Source organism: Arvicola amphibius, chromosome 7 (genome assembly GCF_903992535.2).
Source record: "Arvicola amphibius chromosome 7, mArvAmp1.2, whole genome shotgun sequence".
NCBI classification, from domain to species: domain Eukaryota; kingdom Metazoa; phylum Chordata; class Mammalia; order Rodentia; family Cricetidae; genus Arvicola; species Arvicola amphibius.
Window position 1 is genome coordinate 39,275,563 of NC_052053.1, and position 20,769 is coordinate 39,296,331.

Below are 20,769 nucleotides of genomic sequence, written 5' to 3' on the forward strand. Positions count from 1 at the left end.
TTTTGTTAGATATTGAAATGTCTACACCAGCTTGATTTCTATGTCTATTTTATTGGAATATTTCTTTCTATCCTTTTACTCTGAGGTGATGTCTGTCCTTGATGTTGAAATTTGTTTCTTGGGTGCAACAAAAGTGAATGAAAGTGTGTGTATATCTTGTGTAAGCACACAACATTATTTATTTTATTAAGTTTAATTCACATGTTTTCAAAGCTGTAGGTGTTTTAAAATAAATTAGACAAAATAAGTCTGTTATAAGAAAACTTACAAAATTCAAATTCTCAGAACTTAGTGACACATTGAATCATCTAATCATCATGATATAACTGAGAAGGTTTGTATAAAACCACTAATCCAGAGATGACAAAATCAGGTATAAGCTAATTAGTTAAAGGGAACATTATGCCTCACCTTCCTCTTTTTTGGAGTTTTTCCAAGGACATATTTTTCAAAATATATGTTATACTAATCTGAAACAACAATGATGCCTTGTTTTTTCCATTTTATGTTTAACAACATGATTTCTGATACCTCAAAATCAAATCAGAATGATATAATTAAAGATTTTTTTGAGGTATAGATATTCCATGTATGGACCCCAATGGAAAGGTAAAGCCTTAAATATGGTTCTAATAGTGCACTTAGCAGTAAGTGAGAAGTAAACATCTTCTCAGATGTTTTATAGCTTGTCAGACAGCATCTTCTCTTTAGACGCCCAATCCTGACCACCTGTCATCTGTTATTATAATGTTGTCAAAGGCAGCAGACAAAGATCATTTAATTCCCAATACTTAGAATATTGAAGCAATTTACATACATTTTCCACAAAGGTAAATGGTGACCATTAAATACGTTGTAAACAGAAACTAAGACAGATGTCTAATGGGGAAATGTTATCAAATCAGCACTGAAGTTGTGATATGAGTACTTTTTTTACACATATTTTATTGTATTCATTTTGTTTCAGGTTTGAAGTCAGTACCATTAAAACTAACATGACTGACCAGTATTAGCTATGCAGCATGAGTTAACAAGGGCATTGAACATGATACAGAACATTTGATGTAAAATGTTTTGTTAGTGTTAAATCAGTCTTAGTTTGAAAATGTAGATGAGGGTAGCGATGACTAACACAACAAATGCATTTCATTGAACTTGATGAAGTAAATACACTTAAGGAACATTAAGGATTATCAGGTTTCATTGAGTTAAGGCCCTTTGATGCTGTACTCCCCCTCCATGACTTCTTCTGGGTACTGAATAACATTGAATTTCTAATATGACTTTTTTCAATTATTGATTTGTTGCTGGTCTGTTCTGGAGGAAAGTCAGATGAAGATCAGTCTGGCAGTATTTATAGGCTGCATCTCATCTGTGGGATATAATCCATCTTCGTTAAGTTCAGTAAAAGTGATAGATGGCATTTGGCAGTGTAATGATGTGATCAGTCTGGCAGTGCCTCTCTAAATCTGGAACTGGTGCGTTCTTCAGTGTAGATATTTAATCAGTTATACACCCCATTACTGATTTAATTCAGAAAGTCAGTGGCAGGTGAATAATGTGAGTATTTGTATATTAATATCATATTGTATTAATGTTCGCTTCGTTTAAGTGTGCTATTTATCTGAAAATCATAAACAGTAGCATCATCGAGAGAATAAATTTAGTGGAGATGTTAAGCATCCAGAAACTTCCATGTCTAAATTCATCATGTCAGCAATAATTTTTTTCTTTATATTTCTGCCCATATTTCCATGTCTAGGTGAATTTTATGACAAAATCATTATTTCCTGCAATTCATAACCTGCTAATATATACTTTAAGCTTTATATACTTTAATTTGAAATTAAATACAAGTAGATTGTTCAGAAAAATGATGTTAATCAGGTTGTTTAAATCAGGTTGTTTAATGTAACAAGATTCTAAAATGTTTACTGAAACTATATTATTAGACTAATCCTAGACAACATATGATTAACTAATCCTAGTTATAAACATTCTTGGTGCTTTTTGTTTGCTTATATTTTTTAGAATACAATGATTTCATATAAGTACAAAACAATGTTACCTTTTTGGCATCTGGTTTTAAAGGTCGAAAATTTAATTATTTATTGTTTAAATGTAACATTTCTCCTCTCATGAATATTATGCAATCCTTATAGAAAAACATAGAAATATTTGTAATTTTAAATTTTTTATGAAGCAATATGTTTGCTATCTTTTACAGATCTTTACCTGGGTTGATAAAATTCCAATGATTGTAACACTCAGAAATTTAGACTACACACATTACCAATGAAGTGGAAGAGTACTTATACATGTTTGCAGTTCCACACATTATCTGAACCGAAATAAGCTCAATTTTCCATTGGATGCCTAAACCCTGAGTAGCATAAGACTGCTTTTATTCTGTCTTTCCCACAGAGAGTGATCTGTAGGTTAGGGGTAGAAAAATAATAACAACTAAAAATGAAGTGGATTAACCATACCAATATGCTGTCATAAATGAATTTGAATATGGTTTTTACCTCTTGGGAAGTTGAATGCAATACACGTATTGACATTATTTTTAATTTCAGCTGATCCAGTAACTAAAATACTAAAAAGGAAGCTATGGATGAGTTTACTGTAGTTGGGAATAATTTTCCAAATTTGTAAGAATGCAATTGCATGCTTTCTGTCAATGTTGTTAAAGCGAAAGCTGTAGTTTTCAAAATCCTACTGAGAATATTCTCAAAGAAGTATATAGTGTGGCCTGAAAGGATCTGCACATAGTAGCTCTGAATCAATGACACTGGCTGCAGACTGAACATGAACCTTAATTCATTGGACATTATTGCTCCATCTGGCTTATGCTCTCCCCTCTTAACCAGGTCAATAATCGCCATTTGGCATATGGGCTTAGAATGCGCAATTGTCCTTGAACTGTTCACATAACAGGCTTCAGTTCTATCTTTCTTAAGATAGTCTTTTTTGGAAGAGTACACCGATGTTTTGTACAAAGCTGAATTCATAAACCATAAGTAAATATGATTTAATGTGTAACTATTAGATCTCAAAAATCAAAGAAAACAAGGTATGACAACAAGAGAAAGAAGTGAAAGATGTATATTTTGATCACATGAAAATATGCTATATTTAGACTTATAGAAAAGGCTAATAATGCCTAACAATGCCTGTGTGTAGGTTACAGAGCAGCGATCTATCCTTGAGTCAATCTGCCATATCAGCTCAAGACATTTTTGAAATGAAGACTTTTCTCACATTCATTTATTTCAGATTTAAATATATTCATTTTCTCTCAGAAGCTTCTATAATTTTTAAAGTGACAGGAGGATGACATGTTACTTTGTCTTACTTAAAATATGTTACCCGAGTCTTTTTTTGCTAACAGTTATTTCCATAATGCTTCTTTCCAGTAAACCATAAACTTACATACAAATGTGCTCACTTATCTTCATAGTATCCTCAAACAGTTAGGAGCTGCTTGCTGGCCATTAAATTACTTTATAGATGATAAACAATGATTCCAGAGAGCTCTTTTTGGTCACATAGTCTGATGATTATGCTAATTGCGTTAAAAAGATTATTATTCTTTTACACTCTGCCTATGATTTTGAGAGTCATATGAGTCACCAGGCATTAAGTGTCACAAAGATTCAAGAATTTTCTCATTTATCTGTGTTTTCTATTTCTGTGATTAGTTTACTCCTTAGGAAATAAAAACATGACTTTGCATATCTATGTGCACATATACATACATGCAAGTATACATGTACACACAAATGGTATACATATTTATTATCAGAATCTAAATCATTACCAATAGCAGTCTGAAAAACCAGAAAAGTAATCTGGGTTTCCATTTTCAAGTAAGTTTTGGAACTCAGGGTGTTAAGGAGGGCACTAGAATGTAGCCTGTGCTTCCAGGTCTGCAGCTGGCCTTTGTGTCTGTTGTCATCAGGATTAGTAATTAAATATCTTCAAATAGTATTATGCAAATAGAAAATTATTATCTTCCAAATCAGAAGATGAAAATCTTTGGCTATTTTCTTTAGTATTTTCTTTAAATTCAACTAAGACACTTTTCCAGCCTGCTTACTTTCTGTCTTACTTCTGACTTCTAGCTCAGCAATAAAGAAATCTTACAACTTTGTTTGAAAAATAAACTGGCTTGCCTGGTAGCACAGTGTTTTATGTGGTGTCCTCAGAATTATGTCTTAAACACTTATCAGCTTTGTGTTTCTATTTTTCTTTTTTTCTAACTTTTTTTAGTACAAGAACACCAAGTATTTCTCTTTTGTGTTCTAGCTCTCTCAATAAGATGCCCAATAGAGAGAAATATGCTATTATTTTATTATTATTATCGTGAATTCTTGTAATGTTCCTCCTTTACTTACCCCAGCCATCTTATCTCTCAATTTTGCATCTTACATAAATGAAACGGGGAGGTATAGGTGGAGGGGAGGGGAGGGAAGTGGGAGAAGGAAGGGAAGGAAGGAGGAGGAGGAGGGGAGGGAAGGGGGAGGAGGAGGGGAGGAGATGGAAATTTTTAAATATAAAAAAATAAACCATGAAAAAAAAAAGAAAAGCAAAAAAAAAAAAAGAACTATCTTGGTCATGGCATCTCTTCACAGCAATAGAACGCTAAATGAGATACTTACTTTATTCCAAAACATTTTATCCCTAGACCCTAATAACAACTTTGTTTATTGCTTATCTCATTTCTTGAAGCTTTCAGATCAAATGCATATACATTGGAAAAAAATAAATAAAAATAAAAATAACCATTTATTCACTTGAGCCCCACATGCTGATGGAGAACATTCTTCCCATGCTGAACTCAGATTGCATTAAAAGTGGAAACTCCAGGTCCTGCCAGGAGTCAGGGTTGGGACCAGCACCCCTGAGGATGTCCCTCAGACTCTCACAGGACATAGAGACCACTGAGAACACGGAGGTCACAGGGAAGCCAGACTTTAATGCCAAAATGAAAGAGGAGGCACAGACACACCAGACTCTGAACAGTGTTCCTGGAGACGTGGTTGCCCTAAGAGAAATGACTATCAGTGAGGGAGGGCCCCAGACTGATGAGACAAGTGTGACACAAGATCCCCAATGACAACACCTGTGTCAGGGAAGACTTTGCTGCATATGAGCAAGGAGCACCAGCAAGGGCTGCTGGGTGTCAGGTAGTCTCTTCGGCTATTCCCTTCTGGTATGCCAGATGAGCAGAACAATGTGCTTCAGGAAGATTAGATATCATCTCTTCTTTGATCAACCATCTGTTTGACTATTACCAGAGCTATCAGGACATTGTGGTCACTTTTCTTCTGGTGGTGGGTAAAAAGCTGGCGACATCCCTGGTAGAAAAATTGTCTGCTTACTGCCTCAGGGAGCTCATGGATCCCACGGAGGACAATACCAAGCACATCCTAAATTATCCAGTGTCCATAATTGACCAAGTAAAAAAAGAACTCCATGACCACATGCAGAGTGCTGAGTTGTGGACCATCTTTGCCCTCATCTGGTTTATCCCCTAATTTGAGCACATTCTGTTGGAGCGTCAGGCATGTCATGAGAGTATACGGCTTCTTCTGGCCTGCCACTTGTTCAAATCCATTTACTTTGCACCTGTGATTGTGCTGTTCCCAGAGCCAGAAGTCCTGGACTATGACTGTGATATGGCTTCTGTTCATCACCTGTTGTTAAAGATTCCTCAGGACCTGCCCTTTGGTGATGAGGAACCTCCTTCCGTCAATAGCCTTTGAGAGGCTGGACTAGGTTGGGCATGATCTGCAGTACCAAAAAGGTGCACACCAACTGTTCACTCTCCTCTCTCACACCTGGATGTTGCTAAACACAGTGCCATTTCCTGTCTCACTTTTCTTATTTTCCACTAAACACCTGCCATTGTATTGATCTCCTCAGCTGCAGGTCTCAGGCTGGGAATGTCCTTATAAACCTGCTGTCATCTAGACAAGGTTTGTCAGGAAGGCCACACCATAAGTTTCACTTATCCCTGGACTCCTCCAGCGTGGACATGGGATCCTTGAGATCACTCAGTCTTCTTAAGATGGGTTCTATTAAAAAGCTAAGCCAGGTTTGTTTTATAGTAGGTCTGGTTTGAAAGCAAAAGTGTTTTCTGTTGCTTCAAAGGGTGTATAGTGGAAGCAACTATATGTATCCCAATCTTTCCTGGGTACTCTTCTTTAGTCCTACCATGTCCAGACCCAACGTGTCCCCTGTGCCCACTCTATGCAGTGGGACCCTCTGCTCTTGGGCAGTCATAAGACAGAGTACAACATAGGAGGTGTCCAGGCTGAGTTATAAAAAGCACTTTAATCAAATAAAGAATAATCACAATTTTAGCTTGAAAAATATATGTGAAATTAAAACTTATTTACCAATTTTATCAAGCCTATGATACATTTTAAGGCATGTCAGTCACATATTTGGTATTTTATAAACTTTGAGATCTGAATTTTTACTTTAACATGACAGGAAGATTCACATTGTAATTGCACACCATAATTCAACTATAATTTAATTGTTATTTGAGTAAGGTAGATGGAAGTTAGCATAGCTAATTATTTCCATTTCCATTTTTACAAAGCAACTGAATAGAAAAATGACATTCACAATTAATTAGCATTAAACAATGATGAAATCAGACAGTGCATGTTGTAACACGAACTGATGTATAAATAAATAAAGGGAAGTTTGTTGAGCAAATATTAAGGATAAAATATTGGTTTATAAAATGTTTGTTATATCTCATTAAAATAATTTTCTGCATACAATTTTTAATTAAATTTATTCTTGGACAATTTCACACAGATATTTAAACATTCTTAGAAATCTTCCTCTCACTCACTTTTATTTCCCCCTTCTTCCTATCAGTCATTTCCCAAGATTAATGACTCATTAGGCAGTATCCCAATGCCAGAAAGAGAATAATAATAATAATAATAAGTTTACAAGTATATTTTGACACATAAATAATGACTAATTTATAACTGATCATTCTAAAATTGACATGAATATTTAAAGATCACACTAAATTTTCTGCAATATAGTCACAACAATAAAGCTAAAGTTTCTCTCTGTGCATTCATGAATGTTTACTTCTTAAATAAATTTATAATGTAAACAAATCTGAGAATCAAAAATTAATATTTAAAGAATGAGTGTTTGGGAAACTTTTTTTAAATTTTAAAATAATTTTATTTATGCAGTTACTTTAAAGATTGATTTTTATTTTATTTTTTCCCTCATTATTAAAAATTTCCATCTCCTCCCCTCCTCTTCCCTCTTTCCTCTTCCCTCCCCTCCCCTCCACCCACACTCCCTCTCCCTCCCTCTCCAGGCCAAAGAGCCATCAGGGTTCCCTACACTATGTTTAGTCCAAGATACTTCCAACTCCCCCAGGTCCAGGAAGGTGAGCAACCAAACTGACAAGGCTCACACAGAGCCCGTCCATGCCGTAGAATCAAAGCCCATCGCCATTGTCCTTGGCTTCTCAGTCAGCCTCCACCGTCAGCCACTATGTTCATAGCAACATTATTTGTAATAGCCAGAACCTGGAAACAACCTAGATGTCTTTCAGTGGAAGAATGGAAGAAGAAACTGTGGAATATATACATACTAGAATACTACTCAGCGATAAAAAACAATGACATCTTGAATTTTGCATGCAAATGAATGGAAATAGAAAACACTATTCTAAGTTGGGTAACCCAGACCCAAAAAGATGAACATGGGATGTACTCATTCATAATCGGTTTCTAGCCATAATTAAAGGACATCGAGCCCATAATTCGTGATCCTTGAGAAAATAATAAGAAGAACCTTCACCTGGCGATGGATGGAGATAGAGACAGAGCCCCACATTGGAGCACCGGACTGAGCTCCCAAGGTCCTGATGAGGAGCAGAAGGAGGGAGAACATGAGAAAGAAAGTCAGGACCGTGAGGGGTGCAATCACGCACTGAGACGGTGGGACAGAACTAACAGGAGATCACCAAGTCCAGTTGGAATGGGACTGATGGAACATGCGACCAAACCGGACTCTCTGAATGTGGCTGACGGTGGAGGCTGACTGGGAAACTCTTATGAACTGGGCAAAAAATAACTTGAAAATTAAAAGAAAAAATGTTCTTCATGATAATATTTAGACTGGGATATGAAGAGCTGTAGAGATAACTGTGTTGGTAGAAATCTCGCTGTTCAAGTTCAGGGAACCAAATTCAAGTGCGTTGAACTTACATAAAACCTTGAGTGTAAGCTGGGCAGTGGTGGCGCACACCTTTAATCCCAGCACTTGGGAGGCACAGGCAGGCAGATCTCTGTGGGTTTGAGGCCAGCCTTGTCTATAAGAGCTAGTTCTAGGACAGGCTCCAAAGCTACACCAAAGTCCACCCCTGAAAAAACTAACAAGTAAACAAACAAACAAAAACTTAAGTATAGTTGAGTGTGTCTGTAACCCTGTCACTGATGGCAACGGGAAGATATTTCAGGCTTGGTGTCCAGCATACTACTCCCGATTTAGTGAGACAAGTTTTCTAAAGAGAATACAGCATATTGATAGAGCAGCACACCCAGCATCTTTTTCTGGTTTCTGTTATGCACTAGTACTGCCCACACAAATATATGTATATATACCACACCCTCATATACACAAAATATAAATACATGAAAGTAAAATAAAAATGGATGTTGAATTTAATAATCTAAGGTATATTAGGTGGTATGTCCTTCAGTAAATGTGTCCTAAAGTGTCATTTTATATTGGTATACTTCAAGACAATTTAGGCTGTAAATATGTCACTGTGTCTTTATATAAGAGTATATGTATGGGGAAATAGAGACAAGGAAATTGCAACATTAAATGCCTCCATCATTTTAATAATTAACTTTGTTGTTCTAAATTAACATTTTAGAAAAGAAGAAGCTTAATGTTCACACATACACACACATGCATGTGCATTCACACACACACACACACACACACACACACACACACACACCACATAGAACACTGTCTTGACCTGATTTAAACCACAGAATAGTCTGTAAGCATTTCATTTGAGAATTGAGCAAACATCATCTATTCACAACCTGTCAACCCTGAGATCTAGTGATGTGGAAAATGACTATATCAGTGTGTTACCTGTGATTTATATTCTGAATTTTAAATCTAGAAGGTGCAAAATAGTTAAGGAGATAGGTGTAGAAGTCATTTTGATACAGTTTAAAATAGGAAGCTAGAAGTTTGGACTGTGTTACACTACAAGGGCATGAGTAAACTGGTGAGAGAAGAGCCGAGGGTAAGGAAGCCTAGTGAGTGGATATTTCTCTGCGGACAATTCCCTAAAGATAAACGGGACTGAAAGAGGACTGTGGTATTGCCCTGTTCTATTTTTATAGGGAAGGAAAACTTCTTACCACCACTTTATCTTCCTTTATCTTCTTTCTCCTCTCATCTCATCTTTCTCTCTGTCCATTTTATTTTTTCCTCCAATCCCTGTTTCCCCAACAGGTAAAAGGGTGAGAAAACCCTGTAGTAAATTCTTTTTTCTTCCCTGCTTCCTAAAGTTACTTCAGGATATATACTCACAGCTGAAGATTTGGAGCTAGGAGTGTCCAGAGAGATGATACTTGTCTTTTAGTGGGTTACTTCACAGAATATGATTTGTTTTTCTAGATCCATCCATTTACCAGGATAGACCTTGGAGCAGGATGTGAGAGAGGTTGCTAAGTAGAAGGATTTTTAATAATAGTACTTATAGCTAAAGCCATGAACCATCCAAATATCACTAAGAGCCTTGGGTTATATGAACATGAAGAGTCAATAGATGTATAGGGAAAACCAAGACTGTGATGATCATAAAATCTAGGAACAGAGAAACAAAAGGGAATAAAACATAGAATGAGATGCTGTGGGAATCGCATACTTGTTTTGCCTTTCTAAACAAACAATCTTTTTACGTTAATTACATAGGCAACCTAGTTAAAATACTTTCAAGCTTTTGCCTTTTCTGTAATGATACTCACTTAAGTTCATTAATATTGTATCACATTATTATTCTAGTTTTTTATACATAGTGTCACTCTATAGCATAAACAGGACACATGCATAACCCAGCAGTTTAGCTCACGATCTTGCCCCCTCCTCAAATACTTTTTGACATCCAAATATCAATAGTCAAAGTAAATTAAGGAATGACTGAAATGGAGGGACTCTAAAGAGAGACATATGAAAGTTCAGAAACAAAGTTCAATATTATAAAATCATTTTTATGTAAACCATAGCTCAATGAAAAGTCACTTTAAAAGGCAAATCTTTAATTTTTATTGATATTTTCATTGGGTACCCAAATGAGATTGCCAAAGGAAAACACATGTTTCACTTTGCAATAAGAGATAGTTTATTCTGCAGCCCCATATGAGTTTGGTGGCCTGGGAATACATATCCAAGTCATCCCAATTTTCATGTCCCAATATTGTGACAGCTCGATGACATTTTCTGTAGTAACAGAACAAACAAAATAATAAACTAAAACACTTTTCAAATATATTAATAGAAACATAAGGCAAGCATGTTAAAGCAAAGTGGAGCGATCCCTGCTAGCAACCTCAGGTGCTATCGCTATCTGATGTCACCAGACTTTTGGTTGGAAGAAGCCTGCAGTCTGATCACATCACATATTTCAAAGTGTTTTCCATGTTAGTCACAGGATGTTAGGTCAGTCAGAGAGTGATGTGAAAGGAGGAGCTGCTAAGGTGACTGAAAATAGCCAAACATCAACTGTAATTTTGCTCTGGACCTGCTCCAAGCCAACCTCTATGCAATTGTTTATGTTCTAACCAATTGCTTAGCCTTGCAAAAAGTTGAATGCAAGGAGTGTGTGTGTGGCAGGGGATGGTGGGTTCGCAAAAAATTACTACAGTACATTTTCCTATTGTATTTTATGGCAGTGTGTATAAATGTGATATTCTAATATAAAAAACCTTATATGTCTTTTTTATAATTTCTTTTATTTTTTTAAAAAGGAAAAGAACTATCTTTTTAAATTTTACATATCAATGACAGTTTCCACTCCCTTCCCTCGCATTACCTCCACCTACCTTTCCACCCCCATTTACTATTCAGAGAGGGCAAGGCATATTGCTTTGGGGGAAGGGCCAAGGCCCTCCCTACTAGATCTAGGCTAAGCAAGGTATACATCCAAAGAGAATAGGTTCCCATGAGCCAGTGTAAACAGTAGGTAAAAATCCTGGTGCCACTGTCAGGGGCTCTGCAGTCTGCCCCAGCCATACAACAATCACCCACATTCAGAGATACTAATTTTGAGCTATGTTGGTTCCTTCCCTGTCCTGCTGAAGTTAATGAGCTCCCATTAGCTCAATTAAACTGTTTCAGTCGGTGTCCCCATCATGGTCTTGACATCTTTGCTCTTATTACCAACCTTCAACTGGACTTTGCGAGCTCAGCCCAGTGCTCTGCTTCATGTCTCTAGCTTTGTTTGCATCAGTTGCTGAATGAAGGTTCCATGGTGACATTTAAGATATTCATCAACCTGACTACAGGGCAAGGCCAGTTTGGGTACCCTCTCCTCTATTGATTAGAGTCTTAGCTGGGGTCATCCTTGTAGATTCCTGGGAATATCTCTAGCGTCATGTTTCTTACCAGCCCCACAATGCCTCCCTCAATCAACATATCTCTTTCCTTGCTTTCATCTCTGTCCTTCCTCCATCTCAAGTATCCGGTTCTCTCAAGTTCTCCCCCCTCCTCAACTTCTTTTCTCTTTCCCCCCTCAATGCTCCCAACTTTGTCAGGTGTTCTTGTCTAATTCCCCTTTCCAGTTGGATCTATGTATGTTTTTCTTAGGGTTCACCTTGTTACTTAGCTTCTCTAGGATCATGAACTATAGGCTCAGTATCCTTTGATTTACAGCTTAACACACACACACACACACACACACACACACACACACACTCACAAAGAATATATCATAAGCTTTTTAAAGACACAAGAACAATGAATCTTTGTAGTTGAGTATACAGGCTTTCATGACTATAATTAGAGAAATTAGGAAACTGGGACAGTACTATTGCTGTGAGTTCCAAACTAGTCTGGGCTATACATAGTGAATGCTGTGTTAGTCATGTTTACATAATAAGGCATTTTTCATAACTGAGTGTATGTGTAAAATCAGGAGCAGCACCTACAACAAAACCCTACTGCCTCAATTTTTCCTTTACCTTAATACAATTATTAATCTTTTTTATACCAACTTGAATATCAAAATCATGTCAGATTTTACACCACAGTCATTGCTTCCAAAATTCAGGTTTAACCACCTGTCCTCAATAAATCAAAAGGACCAAGTTCATAGTGAAAAGCAGAAAAGGAGATTCATTCCATGAAGCCACACTTGAAATAAGGACAGAGAAATCCAATAACCTGCCCATGTTTATTTTTAGGTCCTGACACAATTTTAAGAGATATTATATGTATTTTATGGTACATAGGAGTTGCCGTGTGAGTCACAGCTTGGCTTGACAAATATGATATTTATAGGCCTTGTGGGGACAGAGCTCAGGCATGAGTTGGTGTGCATGATTATAATAAATAGGCTTAAGAAGACAGACCTGATAAAAGTGTGCTTTGATTAAAAACACTGACTAATATACCACACAAAATGAAAGAGGAAAAACTTAAAAGAGAAATGCATTATTGTTTTCTTGAATGATAGATAATATTTATATAAGATGAGTATATTTATTAACCTAAGCAGTTAAAGTTAAGGAAAATAACTTTTCTAATTTTATATTTTTCGTAATTAAAAGATTTATTAATTGACAGGTGAATATAATTATAAAATTTAATAAAAAGTTTGAGTTTGATATAAAACATTTAGATAGCATTCAATATAACAAAAATTGAACAAATAATATGTGAGAATAAAGAGGAGAGGAGCAGTGGTATTACATAGGTGAGTTATCAAAAGAAACTAGTGTGATGTGAGAAAAAAGAGAAAACATCATTTAATAAAATAGCTAGTGGAGGAATTGTCAGCAGCTTTTATGTAACTAAGATGAAATAGGTGTGAACTGGGCAGAAGTACTAATAAGACATTACAATCAAATAATTGTGATGATGGTTGATATTGTGTTGGGAAAAGTAACTTCACCAGGTGCTAAGAAAAAGGTGCATATTCCTTGATTCATGTTCAAGAGAACAGGACATGTAGCTATTCACCACTGAGACTGACAATGAAAGATATATAAGGGTAACAATATAGGGGTAACCAGAAGATATTATTCTATCAAAGTATTTTAATGTTTTATATTATAATGTTTTATATTACATTAATATCTATCCTCAAACTGTACAGAAGAGAAGAAGCCAAAGGGCCACTGTCTTTCAGGAAGATAGTTACATTAGGTCTTATGTTTCAAAAGGTGATAGCCAACACACCTCAAGGATAGATTGATAGGCAATGTGCAAAGCTTTTGATGACAATGATCAATACCTCTAGGAAGTATGCAGAAATCATTGAAAATAATCTAATTAATGCTATAATCTTATTTCAATAAAATATATGTTTACCAACATGCATAAATATTCATTTATAATAGAAATATAAATAAAATTTATTATTTATAGAGTAAGGAGTGAATACATTGATTTTAAACTTATCTTTCAACAATGCAAATGAGTTTTAAACTGTATTTTAAATATTGAATGTTTTTAAATGCCTGAGTATTTGCATTGTTTCTATTTGTCAAAGATTAGTCTCTTAGCTATTGATCTTATTAATTTCTAAAACATAAAAGATAAATAGGCAAACATCACCCTTAAAAATCCTGGAAATATAGCTCTTAAAGAAATATATTTGGAGGTTGGGGCAATGGTCAGTCAGCAAACTGTTTAAGCTGCAAGTGTAAAATCCTAAGATTACATGATGAGCATCCATGTAAATATGTGGGAATGATGGTGCATTCCTAATTTTAGGGTTAAGAGATAGTAAGAGTACAATGCCTGGAACTTGCAACACAGCTAGTTTTGACAAATGGGTGAGTGTCATGTTCAGGGAGAGAGAGACTCAGTTTTAAAAATAAGGTAAAGAACAATGGAAAACATCTGAAATTGACCTCTGACTCTTCACACAAGCAAATGTATTTGCTTACATACTTCAACATAATGTGTGCAAACAAAACTTTATTTTGTCTTTTTATAACTCCCCAAAATGACTTTGAATGGGAAAAGATTTGAAATATAAAAATTAAAACTTTAATCCTTATATGCCAAAGAAGATATGTCCAAGCATTGGTCTTCAGGCCAAAAAGAGTGTCTAGTATGAAGACAACTCAATATATTTGTATATGACTGGATTGTTTAGAGGGTGTGATGCTTAACTGAAAGTCCATGTATGTCTCTCTTTTGTTTTTTCTTGTTATCTAGCTTCTCTGGGGTTGTGGACTATAGGCTGGTTATCCTTTGCTTTACATCTAATATCCACCCATGAGTGAGTACATATCAGCTTTGTCTTTCTGGGTCTGAGTTACCTCACTCAGGATGGTTTTTCTAGTTCCATCCATTTGCATGCAAATTTCAAGATGTCGTTGGTTTTTACCACCAAGTACTACTATGCTGGGTTAATGTGCCACATTTTCTTTATCCATTCTTCAGTTGATGGACACCTAGGTTGTTTCCAAGTTCTGGTTATTACAAATAATGCTGCTATAAACACAGTTGAGCAAATGTCCTTGTAGTATGAGTGCTGACTAAGGTTTCTCTCAGGCTTTTAAATAAATTTGGCCAGCCCCACATTGGCACTTCATTCTGTTGACTGAGGTTTCTGTCCTTCCCAGTTCCTGCAGTTGTTAGGTCCAAAAATAAATAACACAGAGGTCTACATTGATTATTAACTTATTGGCCTAGTATCTCAGGCTTCTTATTAAGTCATAACTTATATTATCCCATAATTCTTGTCTGTTAGCCACATGGCTTGGTATCTTTTTCAGTGAAGCAGTCACATCTTGTTTTCTCTGTATCTGGGTTCCTCTCTGCCTGGGTGATGACTGCTCACTGAAACTTGGCTCTTCCCCGAATTCTCATTGCCCTGCCTCTACGTTCTGCCTGGTCAACCTACCTATACTTCCTGCCTGACTACTGGCCAATCAGTGTTTATTTAAAATACAAGTGACCGGGTACAGACCATTGTCCCACAGCAGTATGAGTGTACTTCATTTGGCTATGTGCCCAAGACTCGTATGCTGGGTCTTGAGATAGACTGATTCCCAAATTTCTGATAAACCACCATACTGATTTGCAAAGTGGTTGAACAAGTTTGTACTCCCACCAGCAATGGAGGAGTGATCCCCTGACTATGCATCCTCTCCAGCATAAACTATCATCATTGTTTTTTATCTTAGCTTTTCCGACAGGCGTAAGATGATATTTCACAGTCATTTTGATTTGCATTTCCCTGATGGCTGATAATATGGAGCAGATCCGTAAGTGTATTTCAACCATTTGCAATTCTTCTGTTGAGAATTCTCTATTTAGATCTGTACCTCATTTTTTTATTGGATTGTTTGCTATTTAGATGTCTAGTTACTTGAGTTCTTTATATATTTTGGAGATCAGTCCTCTGTCCAATGTGAAGTTATTGAAGATCTTTTCCCATTCTGTTGGCTGCCGTTTTGTCTTGGTGACAGTTTCCTTTTTCTCAAAGAAGTTCCCAAGCTTTAGGAGGTTCCATTTATTAATTGTTACTCTCTGTGTCTGTGATAGTGGTACTATAATTAGAAAATGGTCTCCTGTGCCTATGTGTTCAGGGTTACTTCCCACTTTCTCTTTAATGAGGTTCAGTGTGACTATATTTATGTTGATTTTTGATCCATTTGGACTTGAGTTTTGTACATGGGGATAGATATGGACCTATTTGTATTTTTCTACATGTTGACATCTAGTTATGTTATCACCATTTGTTGAAGACACTTTCTTTTTTCAATTGTATTATTTTAGCTTTTTTTTGGTCAAAAATCAGGTGTTCATAGGTGTGTAAATTAATATCAGCTTCTTTGATTCAATTCCATTGGGCCACCTGTCTGTTTTTATGCCAATACCAGGCTGTCTTCATTACTGTAGCTCTACAGTAGAGCTTGAAGTCAGGGATGCTGATGCCGCTGGAGTTTCCTTTATTGTACAGAATTGTTTAACATCACCTTATACAATAGCCAAAAATAACGTAAAATATCTTGGGGTAATGATAACCAATGAAGTTAAAGACCTGTAAGAAAAGAACTTTTACTCTTTGAAGAAAGAAATTTAAGACGATATCAGGAAATGGAAAGATCTATCATGTTCTTGGATAGGTAGGATCAACATAATAATAATGGCCGTCTTACCAAAAACAGCCTAAAGATTCAATGCAATCCCAATCAAAACCTCAACATGATTCCTCACAGATCTTGAAAGAACAACACTCAACTTCATATGAAAAAACAAACAAACAAACAAAACCAGGAAATAGTTCTTTTCTGTTAAGTCTGTAGCATACTTGTAAATTCTAGGATGGAAATCACAAGAGCTTAGAATCATTCTAACAAGTTACGTCTTAACTACGTATTCTGTTCAATTGCATGTATCTCATTGATTATTTAAAGATTCAGAGATGAGAGACACCAAAGTACATATTGTTAAAATCACTGGTCTATTACTAGAGAATAGCTGATGAACTTCATTGAATGCTAGATTTTCTTTCATAGCCCATATATTGCTGTGTGTTGGATTCCCAAAAGTCCTTAGTTCAACTGCTCACTCATGACTATATTTTGAAGGGTGCTTTTTATTACTTTGTCTCTTCTACATAATAGATGTATACAGTTTATAAAACACCACAAATATGAGACTACAATATCACATAATAAAGCACCAGCCATTATTTATTTAAGGATTCAATCCTGTAAAGAGTATTATTTACACAGATTGATAAAGCAAAGAATCGTGGAAGAAAGCATAATAAAATGTGATGACTATAAGAACCCTGCAAACATATACGTCTTAGTTTTGTTAACATCACGTAGTGGAATTTTTTTCTGTTACTTTCTTTGTGAGTAAACCTCTTCTGGGATTATTTTTCACCATGACTGTTGAACTTGGAGATGGCGGTTTTATTCTCCACCTAATAATTAGCAGACATATCTCTTGTCAAGAACATAAGAAGGGTAGATTTCATGTCATTTTCTACTTCAGTACTTTAGGTGTTGGTCTTCTTATCTCCTCTAGCAACTCCAAGGCTTTGGACCCCTTAGAATTAGTGATGTTCTTTGGGTTTTGGAATTAATGATTTCCTGGACATATTGGAGCTGTTCTAATCTTATCAATGCCAGTGCTCTGCTCCAGTGGTCCAGAAAGCCTGACACACTGAGGATCAACCCAGACTAAATCTTTACTTCAATTATTAGCTTTGTGTAATAGGAGCAGGAGACAGAGGAAAATGCTTGTCACTGAACTATTGTTATATTCAGATTTTTACTTTTTCCTTCTCATTTTTACTTTTTAGACAAAGTCCCCCTACATTTCACAGCCTACCACTGAACATACTCTGTAGTCGTAGAAGTCTTGAATTTATGATGGTTTTACCTCAGTCTCCAGAGTACAGACCTATGCTATTAGTCCTGCATCAGTTTAGATAATAATCAAATGAGTCTAAAATCTTGTCTTCAATGTAGGATTTAGCTATTCGTTTGCTTGCTTGCTTTATTCTGTAACTATGGTCTTATTATGATTCCAAACTGAATTTAAACTCACAGTAGTCTTTTTGCAAAAGCCTTTACTAGAAGTTTTAAAACAGAAAAAAACAAAAACCGTAAAACCACAAATGTAATGGCTATAGTTTATTATCTCTGAAGTCAAGCCTGTTCATAAGCTTATGAAGGATTATGTTAGGTTGTTGCCCTGTTTGTAAGACATTATGTTAATTAGATTAATTGTGATGGGAAGACCCTCCTTAAATGTACCAGATGTTTGGTCTTGCAACCTAAACTGCATGTAAAGGATAATGCTAATTGAACACCAGTATTCATTACTCAGCTTCCTAACTTTGGATGCAGCATTCCCAGTTCATACCACCATAAGGATGGAGATGTGAAGCAAACTCTTTCTTAAGTCTGTTTTATCTGGGAATTTTCCACACCAAAAAGAAATATACCTAAGGCAAAAACAAACCTATTGCAAAATATCCAAACAAGAAAAAGAAGAAGGAGAAGGAGAAGGAGAAGGAGAAGGAGAAGGAGAAGGAGAAGGAGAAGGAGAAGGAGAAGAAATAATTGTTACTTAGAGTCCTATATGTGACATTGTTATTGTTTTAATGGGGCTTTTTTACATAAGAGCAGGATGCCAGGATGAGCAGTTTGTGAGTTTGAAGTAATTAATGAGTAACAGAGACCCAGACAGGGATACAGTCTTGAGACTACAAACCCAAAGAGGCAGTCCCAAGCTGAGATAACAGGGACTTTATAAAGTAATGACAAGTTTGGCTTGTCCCGTTGATGTAACAGCAATGGCTATTAGCAAACATGATAGAGCTTCAACTTTTAAGAAAAATACATCACAGTTGTATCACTGTGGTCTTTCTATTTTAATAGCAGAAATCATGTGGTTGTGAAAGCAGACCAATGGTAGGTACATTTATGGTTCCTGTAAATACCATGCACCCCGGAGAGTCAGGATGATCTTAACATTAGGACACATTTGGGTCAGGATTTGGCTAATATCTTTTTCTCTTTTAATTTCCCTTCTGTTTTGGAACTATAGCAATATGAGCTATCATTCTCTTCTATTTCGTGATTGGATTCTCAAAACTAGCAGTTTAGCAGATTCTAGTCTAGATTTAACTAATTGGACTAGAATATTTAGGAGGCAAGATCCTACCAGGAGTAGTATAAGCAGAAGGTTTAAGAGGCTGGGGACAAGGGTAGTTACCCAAGATAATCAGCTGAACCAGGATTCAACCAGCTTTGGTTGGCTTGCTTGCTATCTTCTTTGGAGGGTTTTTTTTTTTTTTTTTTTTTTTTTTTTTTTTTTTTTTTTTTTTTTCTGCCAGACACTATATATTTACACAAGATTTGTTAACAGAAAAGCAGCATTTTTCTTTCAAGGTCATACCGAGTCCTCCATGCCCCAAAAAATGTAGATCTAACCCAACTTCCTTCTATTTTGGAAAAAACATGTCAGTTGGAGAGTTAACCTCTTCTTTTAGAGTGCTAACAGAATATTCTAAAATTTTAAGTTCTTTGCATATTTTGGCATTAAAAATTGAGAGGTTTTGTATTGTTTTGTTTTTTTCATTGACCAAAGGGAGGAATACCAAGCAGTCAATAGAGACACACATAAGTGAAGATTAATTTCCATAAAAAGGACAGAAATCAATAAATACTTGCATTATCCAAGTAAAATTTGGTAACCATGAAGTAAGCCATATATATTGAGATCCATGCCTCTATTTTTACATTTTTACTTGTAGTACTGGAAGAGTCAGGAAGACAGCATGGCCCTTTGTATGTCAATGGGTACCATAGGTGGCCATTTGTCTCCTCTGTCAGACAGAAGGAAAGTGACTCCTTCTGATAGAGGGAACTACTTACCTTTCGATCTATCATTCCAGCCACTTTTTGGGGACACAGGGTGACATACTCTTTTCTGTTCTGTGACTGCTCCTCAGTTGAAAAATAGAACATTGTTGTTAGGATTCAGGAAGTTTGTAATATTGACTGAGTTGAGCAGGAGGGGACTTGGGTAATAGAGAGGTATTCATCAGTAACATCATCTTCATTGACCCAGCCTGAAGAGACAGGAAATAATCACTTTGGCTGTACTGGGTTATATCAACTTTCAGTAAATCCAACACTCCGATTTGGGGAAAATTAATAAATAGAACCATTTTTCTGTACAATGGAAAGCAAAGATTCCCTTCTGCCATGAAAATATTTGAAATGCTCTCCAACAAGAGAATCAATGCTTTTTGGAAAATGATAAAATGTGCCTTTGTTGAACACAGTGACACATTCCAGCAAACATTTTTTTATGGAAAACAGTTATTTTAATAAGAAGGATAATTAAAGTGAGGAAAGGGAAGATTAGAATTATTCCTCACTCAACCCCTTCCAGTGAATTATACTCTCTTTTTCCTCTTGAGGTCCCTCCCCTCTGATTCTAAGTGCCTGAAAGAGAGGAATCTTTTTGCCAGCAGGTGCTTTAAATGACACCCTTTCCCCAGCATTAATCCTAGTGTGTTATTTTTATAAACAATAGTGTCTTGGGACGATGCCATTGTTTTCCCAACATTTACAATACTTGTGAATTTTTCCTGTTATTCTTTGTGTTCAAGGTATGCACTCAATCATTTTTTTTAAAAAAATTACTTACAATAGCATTGCTCTTTGCTAAAAAAATAAGATGATATTATTGATTTTTCAACAGTTACCTTTTAGTAAATTAGACTCATGAAAAATTATTGATCTTCTAATAGTTACAGAATTTAAGAATGGAAAGGTTAAGATGATGAATAGAAGAATAATGCTGTTAATGTGGTTTAAGTATAAACAGAGGTTTTTTCCCATTAATATTGTCTAGGAAGGAGCCAACATTAGATAGAGCAAAAAGGATGGACCCAAATTAATAAATAAACATTGTCCAACTTGAGAAACATGTAAGAGTTTACACACAAAAACACTGCTCCCTCCCATATAA

At 35.8% G+C, this 20,769-nt stretch overlaps 1 protein-coding gene and 1 pseudogene across 1 annotated transcript in view; both read left to right on the forward strand.

Moving 5' to 3' along the window:
* The window catches only part of Lrp1b (LDL receptor related protein 1B), a 1,542,993-nt gene that overhangs the window by 1,175,770 nt on the left and 346,454 nt on the right, over nt 1–20,769 (forward strand). The window lies entirely within an intron of this gene.
* Nucleotides 4,817–5,771, forward strand: LOC119818742 (annotated as a pseudogene).